This window comes from Equus asinus, chromosome 7, assembly GCF_041296235.1.
Source record: "Equus asinus isolate D_3611 breed Donkey chromosome 7, EquAss-T2T_v2, whole genome shotgun sequence".
Lineage (NCBI taxonomy): Eukaryota > Metazoa > Chordata > Mammalia > Perissodactyla > Equidae > Equus > Equus asinus.
The window spans coordinates 45,426,167-45,452,567 of record NC_091796.1 but is presented as its reverse complement, the minus strand read 5'-3'; the positions used below and the strand labels follow the sequence as shown (position 1 = coordinate 45,452,567).

The following is a 26,401-nucleotide window of genomic DNA, read 5'->3' as shown; positions in this document are numbered from 1 at the left end:
TCCAGTGCCACCCACTCGTGGTCCTGGAAGCAATTATCACCCTTCCTTCCCTAACTCACCCTCCCCTCTTCACCTCTGCCCTGTCTCGGATTGCTTTCCCAGGTGTTCCAGAAGCACCTGAAGGACAAATCAATAGGTTGGTAGGTTATCTCAAATACTGACTCCAAAGTCTTAGAATTTCTTTTGCTTTACAGATTTTTTAAAAAATGTCTATATTAATGATAATGGGTCCGTAAGGCGCAGTACGGGAATCTGCCCTGGTGAGTCCAGTAGCAGGATCGCGGAAGGCACAGTCTTCCTACGAAAGAGCCAAGTGGCCGTTTCCGGGATTGGAGACCTCGTAGATCTCTCAGGCCACGCGTTTCAAAATCGAACAAGCTGAAGTTGGCAGTTTGTAAAGGGCTTTGCAAAGACCAAGATTAGGATAATTTTTTTGTTTTAATCATTAAAGGAGACAGTTCACTGAGATTTAAAAAGATTAAATCTTTAAATTTAAAAGATTTTAAAATTAATTCCAAATGTTGTGCCAAATCTGACCAAACTGGGGCAAATAAAATTAACCTGACCCTTGATTGGGCATTGATTCAGGCGGTTTCTACGAATTAACAAAGAAACACTATTTTTGTGTGTGTGTGAGGCAGATTGGCCCTGACCTAACATCCGTTGCCAATCTTACTCTTTTTGCTTGAGGGAGATTGGCCCTGAGCTAACAGCTGTGCCCAGCTTCCTCTGTTTTGTATGTGGGATGCTGCCACAGCATGGCTTGATGAGTGGTGTGCAGGTCTGTGCCCAGGATCTGAACGAGTGAACTCCAGGTGCCAAAGCAGGTTGGGAAACTTCATCACTATGCCACCAGCAGGCCCAAAATCTTTTTTTTTTTCAAGTGGTAAATGGTTAAGCCTATCTCATTGCTATGTTATGAGATATTGTATATATATTTCAAACTGAGATGTTATCAAGTTTCTACATTTTCAGGTCTTGTCTTACTAGTGGTTTAGGAATAACACGTAGGGAGGTAGTGATCTTTGATTCATTGAAGAAATACTATTAAAGGACTTGCTTGTCCCATTCAGAGCCTGATTTATTTTTTCTGTTATAAGAGTTTTATTTTTAATTTATATGTCTGCTGGTTCATCATTAACACTTAAGTCAGATATTGCCTGTCCTCCTGCAGTGAAGGTCCTTATTCACCCCTGGAATGAAGCTCCTTTCCTGCAGTTGGACTTCTAAAGAAGCAAGGTGGTGTCCCTGAGCTGTATTTAACTGGTGGGCAATTCGTGAGTGCTTGTTGAATGAATTAAACAATTTAACTTGGTAACTTTTGGTTTGGTCCCATGGATGTCATTCCATGTCCTATGAACTCTTGGCCTTGTGACCATCCAGTAACCAGAGCAGTGAAGAAATGCCAGCCACCGGGCTCAGGAGATCTGGACTCCACTTCTTGGCTGCTGAAAGTTATACAACTTTTGTGGCCTGTGCCTTCTCATTTGTGAAATAAAGGGATGGAGCAAGAATATCATTATCACTCGATTACTTCTAAATTCTTAAAGTTTCTGTAGCTAATGGGGGAAACTAGGTGTGGTCAGGTCAACTTCTGATTGAATTTGCTTGATTGATGTACTGCTAGGCATTGCTAGTCCATTGTGGGATTTTCCATTCTTCAGAGTCTATTTCATTCATCTATCATAGCAAATTAAACTCTTAGAACTGTGAACCTCTGTCCAAAGCCATTAAAAATATTTTTAATAACTAAGGAAATTGAATTTTGTGAATATCCAAGGTTGATGAATAAAGCGTCAAAGAATCGCCTAAAAATGCATACCAGGCATCAGTATAAGATGCATCTTCTCATAGCGTTTGATTGGAACTTATGTGCTTAAGTGAAAATACCACCTTTTTAAATTTCGTAGGCAAACTAAGCTTATTTTTACATGGTGAGTTATTTTTAAAACATTGGTTCACAGCATGTTTCTAAGCTCTCTGGTCTATTAATTTTGTTTAGTTCTTTGATTTTCTTAAAATGTTTATTGACTGTTTGGGGGCAAGTGTGAAGCTTATGGATCATTGATCCTTTAATGTGTAGGTTAGTAATAATCATAGTCATAAAAGAAGTTTCTGCATCAAATCTCAAGTTACATTTGATGGCAAGAATGCCTTTGTGGAAGGGGGACTTGATCATCACAATACAGATAATATTGGACTAAGCATAAGAAATGCAGCCAAACTTGACTTTGAAAATGTAACTAATAGTATAAAGAGGGAGCCCAATGAGCTGCTCACCTTTTATGAATAATGTGTGTAAGGAAGATAGGGGTGGAGGGGTAGGATAACAGTGTGGAAGGAAATTTTCCTGGTATGTCTATGTACAAAAGAGCTACTGTAAGGTGTGGGTACAGCACTATTATGGGATAGCTCTTGCTGTTTTCGCATTTGTGCTTTTCTTCAACCACGCAGTTCTCAGTGAAAACTTGGCTTAATGAATGGCCAAAATAATAATTCAGCAAAAGTGCATTAAGCACAATGTACAAGGTCATATAGGGGTTGCAGATACCTCTAAGCCATCTTATTTGTGGCTCCAACTGTTTCCTTGAGGGAAAACAGAGATATATTTACCTGGAAAGAAGTATTTTTACGAGTCAATAGAGGATAGCCCGGTAGCTATAGGAAACTACTCTTGCTCTTATTCTGTTCTTATTCGGTGGGAACTTCTCTTGCTTTTATTCTGTAGAGCAGGAGTAAAACAAGGAAAATAATGAAAGAACATGATTTATGTTGATTCACAAACAAGAGAACACAAGCTATCCCACTGACCTGGCTTAAGCTAATGAGATGAACTGGAAAGAGTGCTGAAGAACTCGATTTGGTGCCATGAAGCTGGGTAAGTCTTCTCTCCCTGGGCTCGGTTTTATCATCTGTAGCACATGCAGGCATTGAACTGGGTGGGCCCTAATGACCCTTCCAACTTCAAAACTTCTGTGACGTCTGATCACAGTCAATTATTTTGATCAAGCTATTCAGATGATTAGTCAACTTCACAAATCAATTTACCTGAATAGTGACGTTCAAAGCAAATTCTAATCAGAAAATGAAAGGCTGGTGTAGGCTTTTCCTCAGTAGAAGAAATTCAAAACAAAAACTGAGAGCACACTAGAGGAATGCGGGACTGATTTGCTGAAGTTGACCTACAGGATGCAGAATGTGGTATCATACAAAGTAGAACTTCCTCTCTGAAATTTAAGAGGAAAAGGTTTTAAGGCTTTAATAGCAGGAATAAGTAGAGCAAAGGACAAAGCAGTAAACTTTACAGTCTAGGAAGATTCTGGAAGCATAGTGATCCTGCTACACCCAGCACGGTATAGCAAATTTTGCACTTCAGTGTAGAGCCAACTTATTGTGTGATGGGGAAATTAAAAAGATTTGACTCTCTGAGCTCGGTCTTTAACACTTTTTTAGGGACGAGATTATTTTCTTAAAAATTAAGAATGACAGCAAGGACCAGACATATATAACTAAAGGACAAATTAAGTATTCAGAAGACTATTGGGAACAAAGGGAAAAAGAAATTACTGGAGAAAGCATAGGATTAATATTAAGTGAGGAAGAACTCTGAGCCCTGAAGAATGGAAAACTTTAATATATGACAAAACAATGTCAGTCAGATGAAAAACTAAAAGATAATTATAAATAAATAAAAATGAAACAAGATATGTCGCCATTTTTATTATGTATCTGCAGCCCAAATAAAGCAATGATTCAAGGTCAAATAAATTAGAATAGTCAGCACCTAATAGTCTTGGTAAATAGAGCAAGTCAATAAATATGCATTGATTGGTTGATTGAATAAGAACTGCTTGCAGTTATTTTAGGAAAATCAAAGTCACTGGGGAAGTTATGTATGTAATTTCTTAAACTAAGCAAGTATGAATTTCCTTTAAAAAGTAATAAAAAATGAAACCTTTCCAAATAGTCACTTTTCAGTCTGAACGATGAAATCTTATTAAAATTTTATAATATAGTGTTTAATCTATAGAAAAACCTAAATTGGAAATATGTACAATGTGGAAATACAAACGTGCCTCTGTATAAAGAAATTATATTTTACATTTTTGATGTTTTTTGATAGATGATTGAAATAGGGAAAATTCTATGTGAACAGGTTACCACAAAAGTGCAATACTTTCCTCTATAGCAATATTTGGGCACATACATTTTTATTTTCCAAAGTGACTTCAGCTTTTGGTATGGGCAGTTGAGATATTGATAGATGACTCAGAGATCCTAACTCAAAATAAAAAGTAATTTGCAATGGTCTGAATTGATGACGGGCCTTCCATACTGTAAGTTTCAGTGGTGTCTAGGGAAGAGTGAGTGATGGAGCCTTCCTTAACAAATATTTTACTAATTAATTTACCAAGCATGGCTGTCAGTCAGTGTGGGCACTCTGTGTTAGTGCCTTGGATACAAAAATTAAGAAGATGTGGTCCCTTTTAATAAGGTGATAACTAATGAATTTCAATTACATATCATTAAATTTAGAAAGGCTAAGCCTACAGGAAAAAAGGAAAGATTTTCTGGAAGTAAAAGAAAAAGAAAGATCAAGATAGCTTTATATGATTTCTCTTCAATGATATACATGTGTGTGTCTGTGTTTGAAAAGGAGAGAGAAAGCAAGCAAGGTTGTAAGAGATTTGATGAAATCAAGAGAATATGTCAATGATGTATCCCAATAAAATATGGCATCTGAGGGCAGAGAGTAATTCTAAATGCACCCCTCCCATACGATGAAATATTTCCTTGTCGAGCACTGGGAGTATTTGTGATATATGGTTCACCTCACCAAATTTAATATCAATTCAGCCCTGGGGGACACAGACCATGGTGACCGTCCTAGCCTTTTTGAGGACTTTTTGTCCACTGTTCATTGAAAGTGTGTATTGGTAACAGGGGAATTTTTTTAAATGAAGGTAAATAATGATTTTTGAAACGAATGTATAAGATCAAAAAATTAGTGTAAAATTCACAAAATCCTGTACTTAGTAGCCTCATAAAATTTAGAATATAATATCAGAAATGTATTACAAATATTTTCTAAAGTTGATATTCAAAATAGCTGAAAACAGAACTAATTCAGGGATCATTAAACTCATGTTGTTTATTTAGTTCTTCCCATCTGAATCTCTGTCAACACACAGTTATTCTAAACACTATTTTGGCTATTTGTTCTACTTAAAAGTCTTTTTTTCCCTTGCGTTGCAAAAAAGAATTTAAACAAATTCTCTCATAGTACTTAGAAAAGAGGGAAAGAAAGAAGTTAATATCTCTTAGATATTTACTGTCTTGCTTTTGTATTTGTGAGAATTGGTGACAGTGGGATTTAAAACTTGAAAGACTGCCTTATTTTAGGGGACAAAAGGCACTATTTCTGGCTTGTAATTGAACTTTAGATATGAAGGTAAAAGTAGATGAGTTCTGGATATAATCTCTTGGCTAAAGTCCATCCTTCAATACATTTTTCTAACACATGGTGACATCCAAGAATAAACTTTCCAAGGAAAAATGTGTCTTCATGCAACTCCCTCAAAATGTTGTCATATTTAAGTTCATGGGGAATCATAGTTTTAGCATTTATGAGTTAATTGTTAGGATATTAAAAATACCTCAATGATATGATATCACTGTTATCTCTTATGTGCTTCGTCGTCTGCTCTCTTTTCTCTTGGTTCACATTCTAACTTGTAGCTACTGCACTGAGCAGTTTAATTCTTAATTTCAAAATACCAATGTTCTTTTGAAAAATTCTCCATGCACAGAGGAAATCAGTAGTGTAGTTATTGATTCAATGTAATTTTTCAGTGCTGAGTGACCACATTAGAAGGTTTCACAACATCATAGCTGATACACCTTTTACGTTTTATTTTTCAATTTAAGTGGAAGGACTATTTAACAAATCTGCACATAGATAGATATTCAGTCTGCATTTTTAAGACACATTTGACTGCACTTCATGAAGTACTAAATCTCTTATACATTATGCAAATGTCCTGAAACTATAGAACTCTCATGTTATTTTTTTTCAACCACCACTAAAAGCAGAGGAGTAAATATCCGTATATTAGCTTTTGAACACTGTCTATACCTCTGGGTCAGATGTGCAAATATCTTCCCCAGGGTAGGAGCTCGCCCGTGTCTGTTGTCAAGCTGACTGGAGACTTTCACAGGAGGTAAAAGTGAAATGTGTTTCAATGTGATGAGGAAGCAGGAGGAGAGCAAACGCTTTACATGAGGCATGGAGGAACAAATATGTCCCAATTTGATGACTTTATTGTAAATGTGGTAAATACCAGGAATTAAAGTGTAAAAATGAAATGTTTAACAGGCCCTCTCTAGCTATGAATAAACTTTTAAATCGCCCTTTGGATTAAATGCAATAACTTTTAAATTACCCTTTGGATTAAATGCAATAACCTGGTATTACTTTTAACCGTAACGAATTATCATAGGTGGTGGAAAAAATGACTATAGCTTGCAGGATGAGCAAAGGACAGCCAAAATCTGATCTTTACAAGCAATGAAAAAGCATCCAATTAGGAAGGAAAGGAAAAGCCCAGTGTTTATTATTCCTTCCTGCTTTTCTTGAATATTTAGAAAGCATGTCTGTTGATGGAAAGAACTAGTAAATATTTATAGATACCATTGCCTACCTTAGGTAGCCTGTCACTTTATCAGATTAAACTGGCCTCTTTTAAACATTTGTTTTAGGATTTAAATTGTATCTGCATGAGGAAAAAAATTTTCCTCAAACCGTCTCTTTCCTGCCATGTATTTCTTGTCTGCAGGAAAGTAAAATAGAGTTCTCAGTAGGATGTGGCATAATCATTTATGACATTTATCCACTGTATAAATATAAAGACTTGCTAGGAAGATAAGTTAATGGAAACAGAACTACAACACCAACAGAATTAGAGGTGTAGAGGTTTGGTATCACTATTTCCAATTTACAGATAAAAGTGTTGAGGGTAAGCAAATTCTAGGGAGATTCTTACCAGTTGTTCTGCACTTCTGAGCTCCATAATCTCAGAGAAATATGGAAAATGGAAAGAGAATCGGGAGGAAAACTACATGGTTATATCAAGTGCCAAGTGTACTGCCCACCGTACTGTAGGTAAGCATGGTTTATTTATTGATGCAATCAAATTAAACTTAAAATAAGATCCATGGAAAAGACCAAATAATCTAGCATTAAGCTGTCTTCAAGATTGAAAAAAATGAAAAATATTTTAAAGACAATGGGCTAAGATTGACAGCATTAAGGATTATATAATATATATATGTATGTGTGTGTGTATGGAAACCATATATTTTGTTCACTTATTTAGCAAATATTTATTGAACATCTCTCATGGTCACAGTTGCCTCTGGGGATGGGCATGTAAATAAGAAAAATAAGATCTCTGCTTTCATGCTATTTGTGCTCTAGTGGGAAAAGGACACTAAACAAGGACGTAAAATAAACATGATAAGTAAAGATTGAAAATTTCTATGGAGGATATACCCAGGGTTGTATGGATTCATATGAGAGAGGGGATAGTGAGGTAGAAGTTCAGGAAAGCAGGTGATGTTTGAGCTGTGTCCTTAAAGCTGAGAGAGAGTAAACTAAGACAAGTGCCTAGGGAACAGTATTCTGGGTAGAAGGATCAACATGTGCGAAAACCCTAAGATAAGAAAGAGTTTGGTGTATTCGGGGAACAGAAGGGAAGCCAAATGGGCTGTGCCAAAGTGAGACATGATCTGAGGCTAAAAAAAGTGATAGGGCCTAGTTCATGGAGGGCTTGTGGGACATGATAAGGCATTTACACTTCATTTCGTGTGTAGTGGGAAGCCACCAAAGGGTTTTAAGCATAGTCAGACTTAGATTTATTGATAGTGAATATAAATAAACAATAGTTTGAATCAATATGGAGGTTGTATTATTGTTTCATGGATTGTAACATCTTTTAAAATAGAATTATTTCTCCTTGAGGAATATTCTCTATGGGGGTCTACCTCTAGGTGTGTGGAAATAATTAGTTTATTCATTATAACATGAAGACCTTGTATGTCTGAATTACACACACATACACACACAGACAATATAGCAAGTCAATTATTTTTGTTTCTAACTTACGTCTTTAACAAAAATCGTAAATCACCCTATAGGTATATGATGAAATTTAGAATCAGTCCTATAATTAATTCTGGTGTCGTTTTGCATATGATTATGAATGGATCTTTCATTTGGCTAAAGTGATCTGTAGAGGGAAGATTCCTCAAGGTCTCTTTCCATTTTTATCCTTGGCGTTCCTACTAAAATTGTGGCCTTCTTTGAACTTTTACACCTTGAAACAACAGCAATCTCAGGGTCTTGCTTGCTTTTACTCTTTGTTGAAGAAAAGTACCCAGCGGCAGCTGCATGCCCATGAAGTGGGTCTCACAGACTCTCTGATGACAGGAAACAGCAGGCCCTAGCTCATTGCCTGAGGAATACTGGCTGTGCTCCTGGTATTTGGGAACCTTTTTCACTATTTCGCTGTTGTTTCAATCATATTATGAAATTGTGGGCTGTCCAAATCCCTTAGAAACAACGTAATTCATGGGAGAAAAATACATCCTAGAGTTATGGAGGAAATTTGTCAGCTTGAAATTGCAAGAGCTATGATGGGGGTGTGTTAGTTAGAGCTGCTGTAACAAAGTGATACAGACTGGGTGGCTTAAACAACAGATATTTATTTCCTCACAGGTCTGGAGGCTGGACGTCCGAGATCAAGGTGTCGGCAGGGTTGGTTTCTTCCGAGGCCTCTCTCCTCGGCTTGTAGACGGCTGTCTTCCCTTGTGTCTTCACATGGTCTTCCCTCTGTACCTATCTATGTCCTAATCTTTTCTTAGAAGGACATCAGTCATACTGGATTAGTGCCCACCCTCATGACCTTGTTTTAACTTAGTTACCTCTTTAAAGACCCTACCTCCAAATACAGTCACATTCTGAGGTCCTGGGGGTTAGGGCTTCAACATATGAATTTTGGGATGACACAATTCAACCCATAACAGCAGGTAAGAAATCTGAAAATTAAAAGGAAAGATATTTAAAATTTTATTTATTCAGATTGAACCTCAGTGAGCCCCACTCAATCTTGAACTTCACAATTTTCATGCAATCTAGACTTGCAGAATCCCATATTTGGCATCCTTAGTTTCTTGTACTAGAGTAGATAAAGTCTGCAGTACTTAGAGACCTTTTTTCTATAACATAAGGGCCTGACAATGGTTTCAAGGAAGGTAACTTCAAGGGTGATAGAATTTTGTTATGATATGGTGTTTAGATTGGGAAGGAGAAGATTAGAAACATGGTAGAAAAGGAGTATATGAGGCAAAGTAATTTTAACCTTTACATTAGAAGGTCAGATTATTTTAGTTTTAGTGAAACTCACTGATTACAATGCTTGTTCCCAGCTGGTTGTACGACATGTTTCTCTCCATTTACTCAGAATTGTGCTCACACAGCAGTTCATTGTCTTGGTGCATTGTATAAAAATCATTATTTGCCAACTCTTGAAACATTAGATCACTGTGGTGAATATTTCCTCTTTTCCCCTCCATGTCAAATGTCACCTCCTCATCCTGCGCTGTGTCAGAGCGCAGACCTGTTTGGACTGTATTTACAGAGTTCCTTGTCCTTCGGCTTCCAGCTGGGCTTTGCCAACGGGATATTGGCACAGGAGGTCAGAGAGACAGAAGAGCCCCATTCCCTAGGCTTGCTTTCTTCCAGGTTGTCTAGGGGGCGCTAAAATGTTCTTCCAAAGGTTGTGGCTCCTGGGAGCTACCCCACTCTCAAACGCCTGCTACTTGCTCTGGGCTCTAGGACCACTCCGTCTCTTTTCCCTCCGGGCCTAAAGGTGCTAACGCCACACCCCTTCAATCCCTTCATTAGCCTTGGAGGTCTACACTATTCTTGGATGATTTTTTTGAAAGCTGCCTACATCTTTGTAAATCGTCTGCTTATTAAACTTTCCTAAATGTACCCAGTTTTGGTATACCATGCCACCTGGACTCCTCTGTAGCTAGACAGAAATCATAAAGCCAGGCTTTATCTACTAAAGAATAAATCTATTTCCAGTTCAATCATGTTATTTAACAGATAAGAAAGGAGAGCCCTTCCCTGATTAATTTATTTAATCATTCATTTCTCACTCATTAAACCTACTTATTGGGTGTCTACCATGCTCAAGGCATTGTGTTTAGTGTGAAGGATGTGACACTATGAGGTCTCATGGAACTGAACATTCGTTGGAGAAAAGCAATGAGAGACAGTCATGTTTTAGTAAGAAATGCTAGGCGGAGGAGATGGGAGGGCCCCTTAACCTTGGGATAGTGGTCAGGGAGAATCAAGGAAAGTTCCAGAAGTGGCAACTAAATTAAAATTTGAAGAATGGGATGGAGAACAAAGTGGGGGAATGGGGAAAGGGGGACTTTTTTGTCGTAAGAAAACATACCTGAGGAGCTCCGGGGTGAGAGAGAGCATGACGTGTTCGCAGAACAGAAAATAGCTCAGTGTGGCAAGAGCATATAATACACTGGAGTGAGTAATGTGAAGTTGCAAATGTTTGCAGGGGTCTTGTATGTTGTTTTAAGGAATCTGAACTTTATTATAAAAATATGGGGAGAACAAGGTAATAAGCAAGAGAATAACACTTCAGGAAGCTCGCGCTGGCTGCAGTGTGGAAAATGCATAAGGCTGGAGGCAGAGAAGCAAGTGAGGGGGCTGTTGCATTAATTTAGGCAAGGGATGATAGTGGCCTGAATGAACACCTTAGCACTAGGAATGGTGGAAAAGCAGAGGGAATGGAGAGATGGAATCTACAGGAATCTTGCCAGTGGCTATGCAGGTAGTAGTATATCAAACTTAACTTCAGAATATACATAGCTCTGCTTATCAACATAAAGTTGAACTTTAAACTTGTCATAACCTTTCAGGAATTCCAGCCAAGCATTTTTATTATTGCTGAACAGCCATTGTTAGAGATTTCATGGAAGACTGGCATTGTAGTCTTTATAGTGGTTTAAACTGGGCCTGCCAATATAGTGTGCCCAAAATAAATATTTGCTGCGTGAATTGATCAACTGCCTTTAAAAAATAATATGCATTTAGCAATATTAGATTTCTATTATATGCTTTGAAACGAGCTTTGTGTTGCAGGGCAAATGAACAAAATCATGTAACTTAATATTTTAAAAAATAATTTACAACAGCCCCTTGTGGTAAGTATGGTGTTCCAGTAATTAATTTAAAAGGTCTCCACAGAGCTGCTCTTTTTTACAAATTAAAAATTCTTGCAAATGCTATCTTTACAATCCTTAGCACCTAAATATGTTTTCCTTTATCTAAGTTTTAGGCAGTGTAGCATTGAACTACGAGTAAGATATGATATTACCTTTCGGTCAGTGAAATATTATGCTTTGCACAAAGAAATATATTATCCTTTTTAGGACATAGGAATGTAATTTACTATGTTACTACATTTTTGTACTGATTATCCCTATGGTGACTTGGAAAAAATTGTGCTAGTTCCAGAAATGTCCAAAAAGAGTTATTAGAAACGCAAAAGATCATCAAAAATATTTTTTAATAGAAAGAAAGTATTTAGAGAAATAAAATTTTTAAAGATGTTTAAGATGGAACAGCAGTAGAGACTTCTAAAAACCGCTTCAATTTGACTAGGGTCATAAATTTATTTTGACTAAAGAAATCTAGCTCGTTAAGTTATTAATCGTCTTCAAATCCCAAAGAGAATAGATGATTCACTGAGGACTTTTATACAAGATTAGGTTAAAATGACCCTTTGTAAAGTCCTGTTATCACTTTTAGTTGTAGCTGGAGTGAAATGATATATAGCTCCATTTCAGGTTCAATGTTCAAATGTTTGTAGGTGGTTATCGGGTTTTCATTCACATTTTCTCTCTCTCAAGCTTATTCTGGGTCATCTGTGTGTGTTCATAGGTCCCTAAAGAGGTTTAATCAGTGAATAACATGTTGTGTCCCTGATGGCATTATTCTTCCTATTTTTTGCTATCATAATACACTGGTGAGTAACACTTATTTTTTCCATACACTAGTAGAGAAAGTCATTTATTTTTCTTAACATTATTTTTTCCATTTTTCTTTTATCCATGAATGTTTATGAATTAAATAGTTATATCTTGGGAATACTAGCTCATTATTGTCTTAATTCTTGATAATATCAATTTTTCCTTATGTATGCCCTCACCTACATTGGTATCTAAAATATTCCCTGTTGAATTGAGTAGTTTCAACAATAAATATTATGTACTGAGTTAACATATCTGACTACTTCCTCTATTGTTAATTATAACCCCAAATATATATGTAATATAGAATTATAGTCTACATATTATATATTTTAGAAAATGAAATATACTGCTTAAAAAATTCTCAAATGGTATATATATGTATATGTAAGTATAGACCCAATGGACTAGTTATATGGTGAAGTAACTGTTTTTATCAAAGCACTTAGAGAAAGCTTTTATACATTTGATAAAGGAAAAATTGGTTATATTTTATATCTGCAGAGTAGACAGGGTCATGATTTCTCTTGCTTTTGAAAACTAAGTCTTTAGGAATCATTATAAGGGCTATAAGGCCTCACATGGAAATACCGTAGACTTAGATATGCTCCTTACATTTTCACCCCACCACCCTTTTCCGTATGTAGAATTCAATTCTGAGCTCAAATCCCTGGTAAGAACTTTAAAAAGTAAGGTGGGAGGCAAACTCTCTGAAATCTGCCTGGTAAACTGGTAGACAAGAAATAGTTGAAGAATAGTTGATTCTATTGCTATGTAACAAATTACCACGCAGTTCGCAGCTTAGTCCAGCAGTCGTTTATTAGCTGGCAGCTCTTTGGGTCAGAAGTCTGATCATCCATCATTGGGTTCTCTGTTCAGCATCCTGCAGGCTGATATGAAGGTGTTGGCCAGCCCATATTCTCAACTGGAGCCCAGGGCCCACTTCCATAGGCAGAATTCAGTTCCCTGTGATTCTAGGACTGAGGTCCCCATTTCCTTGCAGGCTGTAAGTTGGGGGCCACACTCAGTTCCTAGAGGCCACACACATTCCTTACATATGGTCCCTTTCATCTCCAAAGCCAGCACCAAAGAATCTCTTCCCTGTCAATTCCTTATCACACTTCCAGTGTCTCTGACCCCTTTCTCTCTCACTGTCTCTCTCTAACTCTGGATTTATGTTTAACTGGTTCGTGTGATTAGATCAGGCCCACCTAGATAAGCTCTCTATCTGACAGTCGACTGATTTTGGAGCTAATTACATATGCAAAATCCCTTTCTCTGCAGTACCTCAGTTAGTGTTTCACTAAATAACTAGGAGACGGTGTGCGTATACCAGGGACTGGGAATCTTGTGAGTTGTCTTAGAATTCTGCCTATTGTAAATGGCAAAGGGACTGAAAAGTCACACAGCAAATGGCCGGGTATGAAATAGCTGAATGGCGAAGGTCGTTGATTACCCTTTTCATCCCAAATTGCTCCAAACGGATTGTATTTTTGAGAGTTGTGACATTATCAAAAGAGTGAACAAAGAATAGAGAACTTCAAAGTAATAAGCAAAATTGGGAAGAGAGCACTAAACCTGGAGAGTGTTCCTCTCTCTGCCAAAACTCAGGGAGCTCAGGTGGTTTGTGAAGTCCTAAAATGCTGCTGGCAGTTTCTGGCAATACTACAGGCATTTTTGTGGAATATGCTTTGGAGAAATGCTGCACAGGTTGAAGTTGCAGATTTTGAAGTAAAAAATACTAGCGAAATAGTTTGAGCCTATAGGAATACAAATGATTAAGATGTGGAAGTTTACTGTCTAAACTTTAGCACTTCAGAGATTGAGAATGTTCAACAATTATGTCACTTTCATAACGAGCAATAAACAAATCAGTTTGAACTGACATAGACCCTCAGGGACGTTGGCCAATGACCGACATTTAAATAGAATTAGATCCCTATTGTTCAGTGAAAGTGGAAAACATCAAGTGGATGAGGATAACACCTACAGAAATGCAATCCTAATCTAAAAGTGAGTGGAGATTCTAAATTATTAGTACCTCACATGTTAAGAGATTTTGAACAATGGGCACAAATTTACTGGCATTTTAATAAGGTGAATCACAGAAATTTGTCGTTGTTGTTGTTCATTAGTTTGTTTTACCACTTACGTGATCTCGTTTTTCAGGTGGCGTGACTGATAACAGCAGTGTGGGGTAATATACGCAGTTTTCCCGTATTCCAATGGGCAATATATCCCATTCCAGCTTGGGATAAGGGAATTTGTATTTAATTCTCAATATTTAGGGTATTTACTTGGCACATCAACGTCTTTGTGTATTTTATTAACCTTTGTAAAATTGGAAAACTGAGACACACAGGATCTTGGTGTTATGTTAATTCAACCCGGGAGGTGCTAACTCAGGCTGCAGGTGCAGAAAGAGGAGGCCAGTCTACTCAGGCATCTGAATGGAAGCTCTCTGGCTGAGACTGAGGAAAATAAAACATGGACAACAGGAGAATCTCAGACTGCAGTTTTTTTATTTTTCAGTTAAGAAAGGAAGTGGCCTTTGGATGGGATGTAGTGGCAAGCCATCCCGCTATCGCTCTGCTGCCATACTGGGAACTGGAACACTACAGGCCACACATCTTTCACTGATGCAGAGCAAGTGCTGGCTTGTTCTTTCCTCCTGCCTCATGGCTCCAAAGCCAGCAAACATAAGGCTATGGCTTCTGTGACCTGGCAGTTTTCTCACTCTACATCAGGTAGCCAGGTCACCTCACCTATAGCTCTGACCTACAGTTTTTGTACTGGTTGGTTAGATTTTTTAGCCAAGTTCCTCTGAAGCTTAAACTGAACCTGAATCATCAGTTTTACATCGTTCTTAACCAAGAGCATTTTGGCAGGTTGCGGCAGGATGTATGGTTGAAAGTAAGGCTATGAGCCAAACACCAAGTGTCCGGAAGATCAGTAGGAAGCAGCGATGAGAAGGGATAGAGGTATAGACTGATGGTATGTGGTGTAGACTGATGGCTCAGCTTCAAAGACACACAGGCAGGCTATACATGAGGAAGGACGTTGGTCTATAGTTGAAAACTGTATTGTCAGACCAACACTGTTCTTCTATATGCATACACACACACCCCCACACAATACATACTTTATATACCAAATATGTGAAACCAGACTGCACCTTTCAGAATAGTATTATTTGAAATGGACCATCATAGTTGTACTAGTCCTGAGCTTGCACACAGAAATTGTGTTTTCTTTAGTGCATCCAGAGTTGATAAGACAGAGCACTTGTAAAAACTCAGATGTAACTGTATTTATTTTCAACAAGAAATATAGCTGCCCAGACAGAGTAAGACAGAAAGCTAGGAAAGAATACAAGGTAATTCATACTATTTTCAGAGGGTTGATAGAAACTATGGAAAGAAGCCAAGTGGTTTATTTACATACTAACTCTCCCTGTGGCTAGCGTAATACCATGTTGTGAGAATTGATGTATCCATCTGTAACAAAGACATCCACCTGACAGAGAGCTTGAATCATGCACTTGGATTTATCAGGATGCCCTGTTTCCTGGGCCATTATTAAAGACTTGGATACCAATTTTTAGACTTTCTTCTCCTCCCCTCATCCATCAACACTATAATTTCCCCCTGAATTCTGAGGATGTGACCTTCTTTTACTGACTCATTTTTTTCTGGAGATTAATGTCATTGATAAAGCTCTAGTAACTTCTCTCACCAATTAATCCCAGTCATGAATAGTAGATACACTTGTGGATACTAAATAAGTCGTTTCTCACGTCTCCTCAACGACAAATTTATAACCCATTTCCATGTTCTGGTGGCATCCTACCATTGCCTTCCAAGTTCTGGCTCTGAAATTATACTTAGTTTAGCTGGAGAGTAAATTATGTCATCCATAGTGTGAGCTGAATTTCTAACAGCAGTTTCTTTTAATGTATTTATAAAATTTCCAGCAAGTTTCTCTTGCAAAAAGTAATGTTATTTGATGGGAGCCCAACTGTCGTTTACACTAAAGACACAGGTCCTCAGAGAGGACCGACATCTAAGTCCCTCCTGGCAAAATGGCATCTGAAGGAGGCATTTTCCCTGTGTGCGTCTCGCACATGTTATATTTGCGCTGTCCCTCTGCTTAGCTGAAGTTTTCCGTATTTGGGAAAGCAGCATGGGTTAATGGAAGGAGTGAAATTAGATAAAGCTTTAGCTTTATACCCTGCAAGTTAGAACTTTGCTGACTATCTCAGAGAGAGCTATTATAGAAATTAACATGGCACAGGGTAGGCATTCAAGAAATATCAAAAGTAGTTAATCAGTTTCCCATTGTCTTGATATTCTACTGAATTCTTCAGGTATTCTTAGAGCCCAGGAATACCCCATAAAACACCTTTACATCTTAAAAGAAGTGAAATATGTTTCTCTGAATGGTAAGAAATCTCACACTTATCCTAAAAGTATAGGAGTGCATGGTTTGTTTCCTTAAGAAGCTAAATTGTTTTATACTATTAATATTAAATGGAAGTCATGACCATTTCTGATTAACCTTTTTATTTTGAAGAGAGAAAGAAAATCATTTTAAGGTAAGAAGATATATAAACAAAACAAAATGCAAAATACCTACCTCAATATTTTACATACTGCTTCAAGTGATTTAACCCTATATCAAAATCTTAGTACTAGTTTGTGTAATCCCCATGTAGGGTCTTGGAAAACCTCTCTCCAACTCTCTGTCTTTAACTTCAAAGCAGGATGCAGGATTTTAAGACAAGTCATAGGAGTGTCACGTGTCATAAATAGATGAAACAGGTGATGTTGGGCAAAGGATAAGGAAGGACATTCGCTTATGAAACAATAAAGAAAATTCAAGTAAGGCCAGAAAATAAAATAAATAAAGTAAGCCAAGCTTTGATTCTCGCTCGTTCTCTCTCTTTGCAATCTATTTATTGACGAAAGTTTGCCGACTGACAAAGGCTGGCACGTATATAAAGTGTCAGAACAAATGCCTCAGGACTTTGATAATCCATTGAACGGTATTGATCATTCTTCAGCCTCTTACACATCTTTCTCCTCTGAATATATAAGCTGAAATATTTATCTTCTAATTTACCCAGTGCCACACTTCTCAGTTAGGATTCTTTTCTACTTCTGGAAGGGAATAAGATATTTTATATGCTGAAAAAGACACTGTTCTCACTGTGGTATATTCTGCATTCTAAATAAAGTTATTTATCTTACATTATTATTTTCTATTATCATCAAATAAAATAAACAAGTGCAAAGTCCTGTTAAAATTAGTGTTTTGCTTTTATATTCTAATTTTTATAACTTTCTTTAGATGTTTAAGGTTTAATTTTCATACATACGTATTTTTTTGTTATTATTTATTTGCTGTATCTACCAAATACTGATCTTCTGAAACAAAAGAAACAAATTAAAAGTAAAAAACTTTGTGTTTTCTCTATTTTCCAATCTAAGCAATAAAAGAATGGTTCATTCGGATGTACAGAAAGGAGGAGCTATGGGTCAGGGTACTGATTATCTGTAACACTGTGGACTTAGTCAATTATAAAAAGAAAATATACTGAAAAAAAGTAGTAAGTTAATCTTTACTAAATTTACTATTAAATTATGGTAATCAACAAAAAGACACATGAATACCGTATCAAATATTTCCCTTTTTGCCTTTACTTTTGCTACTGAGGGCAATCACACAGGATGATATGTATTTCCCACAAGTGGCTTAGCATGTACTAGTCATGAAGTTATGCGATAGAAGAAACAAAAGTAACTCTCCACCATTAATAAGTTGCAGAGACATCCAAATCTGTTGAAAAGGATGTAGCTTCTAACCCAGGCTAAGGGGTCTATACTTCTCAGAAACGTGAGTAACAAATTTAGTAACTAAACACAGAATTAAACAACTCCTAATCATTAAGCCAGAGAAATTTTAATCAAGCAGATAGAGCAAATAAAAAATGATCAGCAGATTGAAAGAAATTGTTGGAACTAGTAATCCTTTAGCGTAGTTTCTGCTGTCGCTTCATAGCACTTCCTGGAGGCAGTACATTGCATTTCTTTTAGTTTTGGACATGTTCTAGGAGACCTGGAAGTCCGTTGATGGGCATTTTGTTCAAGCATTGCTGGTGATTACACTTCTAAAGAAGCTACAGACAGCCAAGGAGCTATGTGTGTCACCCCCTAGCTTCCGCTCCAGGAGTGTTCACTACCAGTCAAAGTAGAGCTAGAGAAAGCTAGAGGCCTGGTTTGAGAATGTATGCCTAAGGCCCTGCATCTCTACATGTTTGTGTTTTGGACAGATGTTGTCCTGAAAAATGGGGAAATGCAGAACCTCCTGAAGGCAGATTTCCAGTGGAACCATGGATCCCCCTGTGGAGCTAGCAGTCTGAGCTAGGCCTGATTAAATTTGCCTGAGAAGGCCAAACGGGGAGTAGGAACACAGCTACACCTTCTCTGTGGGACATCCAAATGATGAGCTCTGGACCATGAAGCATAAGCAGCCAATGTTCTGTGATGAGACTAGTTATAGACTTAGGGGAATCTTGGAAAACCTCTATCTTAACTTCCTCATTTTACAGAAAAGGGAACTTAGTCCGGGTTATATATCTGCTTATATAGTGTGTGTACAATCTACAATTCGTGAGCTGTCTTTTCAAGAATATTCGTTTGTGTAGCTACTTTCACAGAAATGGTTGAAAACAGCAAAATTTTTCTACTGGATCTGTATACCACGTTATTACGCTGTTTAAGCATCTTCATTGCAACTTTGTTTGTTTATTTTGTGAGGAAGATTGGCCCTGAGCTAACATCTGTTGCCAATCTACCTCTTTTTGCTTGAGGAAGATTGTTGCTGAGCTAACATTCGTGCCAGTCTTCCTCTGTTTTATGTGGGATGCTACAACAGCATGGCTTGACGAGCAGTGCTAGGCTGGCGCCCAGGATCTGAACCTCCCAACCCTGGCCCGCTGAAGCAGAGCCTGTGAACCTAACCTTTATGCCACCGGGCTGGCACCTGTGGTAATTTTTTATGTTAGTAAAGTTATAGATGTTGTTAATTCATCGTTCACCTTAAGTTCGGAGTATATCTTTGAGAATGAAAGATTTATTTCTCGAAGTGATATTGATTTTCCATTAAAAATATGTGCATTATTTGATGGAGAATTTATTTCTTCAAGATAAAAGATAATCTCTGAGCTCAGTGTAGTTGGAAATTATTCTCTCGTGTGGACCCAAGAAGAAGTCTGGTTTCATCAACACTAAAATAAAAATCATACCTGAATTTACCATAAAATGACTATTGAGAAAAACAAGATTTCTCTCATGTATGGAGGTAAATAAGTTGTCACTAATTGCCTTGATGCTCTGTTGAAAGCCTCTTTAAGAAAATCGTTAATAGTGAAGATTAGTTGTTTTCCCGATTTAATTAGAGAAATGTTTAAATACCCATTAACCACTAGTGAATAGTAAGTGTTGCAAAAATGCAAAATGCAAATAACATTTTTAGCAGTTAAGTTTTAGGTCTTTCTCTGATGAAACAATGAAGGAGATGTGCCTTTTCCAGAGAATTCCCAGTACCTCAGCCCCTCCCTACTCACCACTCCCTCCCAAAGGAAGAAAATATAGAGGCATCCCTCTTCTTTGAGACTATCTACATGTTAGGAAACATAACTTGATAAATAGATTTGGGGTTATGTATGCAAGTCGACTGACATCTTTATATTTTATTCCATATCAAAAGAATCAGAGACTTCTGGACTTTTACAATAGCACACACGTAAATTTACTTACAGAATTTATCCCTATTGACAATAGTGCAGATATTATTTGATCTGAAATAGCTCCTTCATATAACTGAAGTTTTCTTGTCAAAGAATGGTAAAAGAATTTTGCCATTCTTGGATCTCTTTCTAACCAATGAAAATATCTACAAAAACACCTAAATTTAAAAGGACAGTTGACCAGGGAGAAATAAAATCTTAAGCAATGTGGAGAACATTTGGCACTGCAATGGCAAAGCCACACCACATTACCTGTGGAAAAAAAATTCGTAGTTACAATTTCAGAAAAATGAATGAAAGTTAAATGTTACTGTGATTTGTTGAAAGCCCGTTTCAGAAAGTAAGAGTCTAGAATTATCTGATCTTTGAATTTGAGAATTAGAACTAGGTTGAAATGTCAGCACCGTTGTCATGTCGATGTCATCAATTTTTCAATACCCAGTGCACCAGCAAAACTTATGAAAATGGAAGGGAAGTTATAACCAGAAAAAAAGTGGGTGGATGCTTTCTGGAATTTTGTTGAAGCTATACAAATTATTCTGCCGTGGCTTGCCTACCAGCTCTGCTTCTACAAACAGCCTGTGTGGCCAAGCATAAAGCTGTCCATCAGAAAAGGGCTCGTTATTTAAATAAAAGGAGAAGCTTTACATGACTGCACCATTAACTTGATGATAAGTTGAGTTAAATACAAAGCCAGGTGCTTTTGTGTTTGTTGATTGTATTTGATTTCCATGTGTTTGTTCATTGCCATGCTTAGCGTTATTGGGCTGCTATAGTCTAGAAGATAAAATCCTTTAATACTCTATTTAGAGCTACAGGAAGCAAAGCTTGATCAATACTTTTTATGAATCTGTAAACTATTACAGCACAGCATGTTCCCGCAGACTTTCCCCTGGTGACATGGCTATATTATTTTGGGGCCAGAGGGCCAAGCAATATTGAAATCTTCTTTGAATTCATCTTCTGCAGATCATAAAAGTGACAAGATCCCCAAAGATTTACATTTTTTTATGCTATAGATTAATCAATCTTGTAGGCGGAAAGAGAAGGATTTGGGTGTGTAGACTATCTTTGCAGCCTGAGGAGAGTGTAAGGAATTAATTTCCTTTTTCCAACAGAAGTGGATAGTGAGGGTGACTTGTCTAAATCAAAGAAAGTGCACTTAAAGTCTCCTTTTGCCACATGCTTTTTGATAAATTCTGGCAATGATGTCAACAGTTTCATGAAGAAAAACCTCTGCGTCCATAATTTATAGAAAATAATTCTTCAGCAACAACAAAATAGCAACTGACTTTTTGTTGTTAAATTCAAACTCAAATACTGACTAAGAAATGGGCCTGTTTAGAATTGTTATCAATTGCAGTATTTATTCCTGGTGTTCAAAATGTGAGGATTCACACAGATGATTTATTCCACAAAACTATTACATGATTTGTCAGAACAGACATGCCGAAATGGGCTTCCTTTGTTTTTAAGAAAAAGCTGTCAAATTTTTCCATATTCATCCTCTAAAAATAGAATTCTTTTCTCCAAGGATCTTATCAATTATTTATACACAGTAGCAACTAAATTATTTTAATCTTTGCTTTGGGCATTTCTTTAGCATAAAAATACCACTGACAATTTCAAAACATCATTGAGTATTTTACAGACTACGGATATTTTCCCGAAGTGTTTACTCACTTGTCCTACCAATTTAAAGAAGTGCAGATTTCCCTACAGAAAGGAGGAATAATAGAAAATTCATTCAAATTTTTAGAGAGCTTTATTCCTTAAAGCCTTTAGAAGCACAATTGGGCAATCGCTATCAAAATTTAGAAAGCATCTGGCCTTTGATACACCAATTCTACTTCTGCTTTATAGATATACTCACACATGTAGATATCCTTTCACATATGTGAAAAGACTTGCCTTTAAAGTTATTCACAGAATCTCTGTAACAAAAGATGGAAAACTATTTAAATGCTCATGTTTAGTAAACTCCTTAATTGTATTATGTTCCCTTTATACGTTGGATTACTACTACTACTACGCAGCCGATATACTGATGGACTGACATGGAAAGATCACCACCACATTGCGGGGTAGAAAAAACATGATAGAAAATAATATATATGGGGTTTTTTTGCCATTTGTGTACAAAGAGAGGAAGGAGCGAGAATATGTATTTACACCTAATATAATCTCTGGAAGAATATATTTGAAACTATGAAACAAATAACAGTGGTTCCCTGTGAGGGGTGAGGTAGGAAACAAGTCTCTGAAGAGAGAAATAGGAGGAGACATATTTCTATGTCCCCATTTAAAATTTTGTTCATTTGAACCACATGAACAGATTTAGTATTAAGAAAGTAAATAAATTTTTTAAATAAAAAAAGTAAAAATACATATACACATCAGTCTCCAAAGAGACCAGGATCTGTTGAATAAGTCAGGTCTTGGAAAATTCTGGTACATTGTGTGGAACATACTGTTGCTGCCCACCCCTCTCTCCTGAGGCTTCACAGCTTCAGTGTGAGCCATGAGCTTCCAACTGCTAGCATCTGTCTGCATCACTGCTCCGACCCCTCCTGGGGCAGGCCAGAAGTGCTGGAGAATTAATGCTTCTCCTGTGTCTGGAGCAGCCCTCAACCAACCAGTGAAGAGGACTGCTGAATCGACATCCCAGCTCCCTAATCCTCAGTAGATAACACTGAGGCCTGAATTCTACACTGGAATTTACACGCTCAAGGTGGTAACTTGTTTGCTAATACATCCTTTATTGGCTGCCTTCCTTTTTTTCTCTCCCTTCTTCATTCTTTTCCCAGTTTCCTGAGATCACGTCCTAAATAAACTACTTGTAATCTAATCATCATTGGAGGGGTTTGCTTCTGGAAGAATCCAAATTGACAGTTGGTGCTAGAAGTTGAGTAGTGAGGTGATAACTTGTGGTGTGCCATAGCATCACCATTCTTAAGAATTCAGCTATAGAATGAGATGCAGGTTCAAGAGGACGAACTGGCTTATGAAGTATCTGTAGTATTCTGCGAGATGAAGGCACAGTGATAACTAGAGGTTGTGGCATTAGTTGATTGTTGCTAAGTTTAAGTGAAGTACTGAAGGAAGCTTCAGGTCACCCAACTATCATCTCAAAGAATGGTAAAATCCAGAAAGTCTTTATGGCGGTATTTAGAGGGATCTTTATTTCTTGCAATTGGAGGGTAGCTTGTGCTGAAAAATCAAGCCAGGATCTGATGGGACGAGTAGTTGTGTTATCTAGAAGGCTCATTTCAGGGCCTTCTGTAGTAAAATCAGAGCTCTGATAAAGAATGATTGGGACCTTGAGACCCGGGATGGGGACATTGAGAGGATGCACTCGAGGACTCAGAACCCCAGATTTCCCTGAAACGTCTGAGCTGGGAGAAGTGTCACACTCCCCCTTGTCTGAAGACCACGCAAAGACCCACCTTAGGCAGATGACTTTCAAGATGATACTAATCTTCCTCAAGATCTACTCCCACCTCTCCTTTCTGCTTTTGGACTAATAGCCAGGGCCGCATCTCAGCATGGCCTACTATGGGAGGAAAGGGGTTATTTAATGAAAGAGCTGCAGGATCTGGCCAAAATGTACCAGGATGAGCCAGGAAACATGCCTGGGAAGAGATCTCGATGATCTGGGCTGTGGCGAGGGATGGAAGGTAAGACTGGATAAAAGAGAGTTTATTGCCACAGGGGTGCTCTCCCAGGCTGAGGATTTAATATCCTGCCGAGGAGACCTGTACTGCTGAGATGTCTCCTTACCGCTTGGGAAAAACAGTGGCAAACAATAAATAAGATGGTGATGCCAGAACTTCCTTGGCAAAGTATTGAGGAAGAGGCCAAAGGCTCAGAGAGCTGGTCGTGATAGAATAAATATTAGGAAAGACCAGAGATCCCACCAATTGCCTATACGCATTGAGAGGGCCCAGAGGACACTCCTTTCTCTAATGCTGTGAAGATTTCACAAGTCCTGTGTAAGAAGGGCTGCCAGATAACGTGCAGGATGCAATGTTTGGGACAGACTTTCACTAAGAAATTATTCACTGTTTATCTGAAATTCAAATTTAACTGACATCCTTTTGCTTTTTTTTTCTTGCTAAATCTGACAACTCATTCCATTGGCCACTGTTGATGATAGGGAATACCACTATGGAAATGGGTTTCCCTCGTGTCACCAGAGAAGGATTTCTGAATAGCAAAATCAGGTAGTTGCACTTCATCATCAGAGGCAAGGAGAATGGAATTCTGAAAAGGGCAGCAGGGCTGGAATGGCAACCAGGGCTCTGAACAGCAGGGATCTGTAGCAATGGCTAATGGACCATGGTGTTCTTAGAGGCAAGGTAAATGGGCAGACAATGAAAATGCTGTTTCACCACTCTAACCAAAAAGGATCAAGAGTTGATGACTTCAGCTCCTCAATTGAAAATTTTGACCCTTTGCCCAGTTTCCAGACCTAGCCAGTTCTCAGACTAAGAAACCATAATTGCATGGGAGGATAGGTTCCTTTAGGAAAAACTCTGTAACATCGCAAGAGGCATCAGGCACAATTCCCCCAACTCTTCCTCAAAGGGACCTGCTACCATTTCTAGAGTATCTGAACACTGAGAACAAGGAAGTACGCAAATCCTTTTAGGCCTCCTGGATACAGCATTTGAATGAAACTGACATCAGGGACCCAAAACACCATCATGCCCCCTCTGAGGGGTTGGGGATTAGTCATACAGAAACCAGATGATCAACGGATTCCTGGCCCAAGTCTGTCTCACTGTGGGTCTACTGAGTCCACAGACCCACCTGGGTTATTTCCCTAGATCCTGAGTGTGTAGTGTGATTTGATAGACTTAGCAGTTGGAAGAAACCTCAGATTGATTCTCTGGTTTGTGGGGTAAGAACCATGATAGGAAAGGCCCAGTGGAAGCCCCTGAAACTGCCACTTCCCTCCTGGTCAAGAGGGGACATTGGAAGCAAAGCTGTTCCCTGAGAAATGGCAGCACTTAGAGCCATCCTTGAGGACTTAAAGGATCCTCATTACATCCCTATTTAACTCAGCAGTCTCACTCTTTTTTTTTCAGCGTTTAAAATGGTTTGGAGTTTTTTTTTTCTTCTTCTTCTCCCCAAAGCCCCTCAGTACGTACTTGTAAATTCTAGTTGTAGGTCCTTCTGGTTGTGGCATGTGGGATGCTGCCTCAGCATGGCTTGATGAGTGCTGCCATGTCCACACCCAGGATCCGAACTCTGAACTGGTGAAACCCTGAGCCGCCGAAGCAGAGCATGCAAACTTAACTGCTAGGCCACAGGGCCAGCCCCTAGTGGATTTTTGGATTTTTTAATTTTAATTTTTATTAATTTTTTTATTGAAGTATAGTTGACATACAATATTGTATTAAAAGAATAAAATCCTCCCATTGTGACAACATGGATCTAGAGGGTATTATGCTAAGTGACATAATCCAGACAAAAAAGAAGAATACCATATGATTTCACTTATATTTGGAATCTAAAGAAACAAAACAAGTAAGCAAACAAAACAAAACAGAAACAGACTTATAGATACAGACAACAAATTGGTGGTTGCCAGAAAGGAGTGGGGTGGGAGAAAGGGCAAAATAGGTGAAGGGGATAAGAGGTACAGTCTTTCAGTCATAAAATAAATGTCATGGGGATGTAACGTACAGCACAGGGAATATAGTCAACAATGTTGTAATTACTTTGTAGGTTGACAGATGGTAACTAGTCTCATCAGGGTGATCATTTTACTATGTAAATGAATGTGAGAAAAAATTAAAAATAGAACTACCATATTATCCACCAGTACCACTTCTGGGTATTTATCTGAAGAAAACAAGAACATTAATTTGAAAAGATATATGCACCCCTATGTTCATTGCAGCATTATTTACAATCACCAAAATATGAAAGCAACCTAAGTGTCCATCAGGTATCTATCAGTAGATGAATGGTTAAAAAAAAGGTGATACACACACACACAAACACACACAATGGAATATTATTCAGCCATTAAAAATAATTAAATCATCAGTCTCACTCTTGATAAAAATAGATGCATAATGGTGAGTGACAAAAGACTATTGTAAACTTAACCAAGAATTAAGCCTAATCTCAGCTGCAGTGCCAGATGTGCTATCTTTATAGAACAAATCATGCTACTACTGATCTGGTAATTGAGTTCTTTCAATCACCACCAGCAAGTAGAACCAGAAGCTGGCATTCACTTAGAACTGAGACCAGTACACATTAAAGGTCTTGTCCTGGGTGTTTGTTTACTCTCCTTTTGTCTTTCATAGTACAGTCCAAGGGACCTTGATCATCTGGACATTCCTTTAAACGTTGAGCTGGTCCACCATATTAATGAGATGATACTGTGTTAATTCAACCTGAGGAGCAAGAAGGGGCAAATTCTATGAACGCTCGGGCAAGAAACATTGACGCCTG

The 26,401-nt window shown here is 37.9% G+C and overlaps 1 long non-coding RNA gene across 1 annotated transcript; it reads left to right on the top strand.

Annotated features, from left to right (window-relative positions):
• The first annotated feature begins 2 nt into the window (after nt 1-2).
• LOC123286917 (uncharacterized) lies at nt 3-26,401 on the top strand. Its single transcript, XR_011504486.1, has 4 exons — nt 3-136; nt 1,175-1,277; nt 2,729-2,878; nt 26,254-26,401. It is a non-coding gene; the product is annotated as an uncharacterized lncRNA (long non-coding RNA).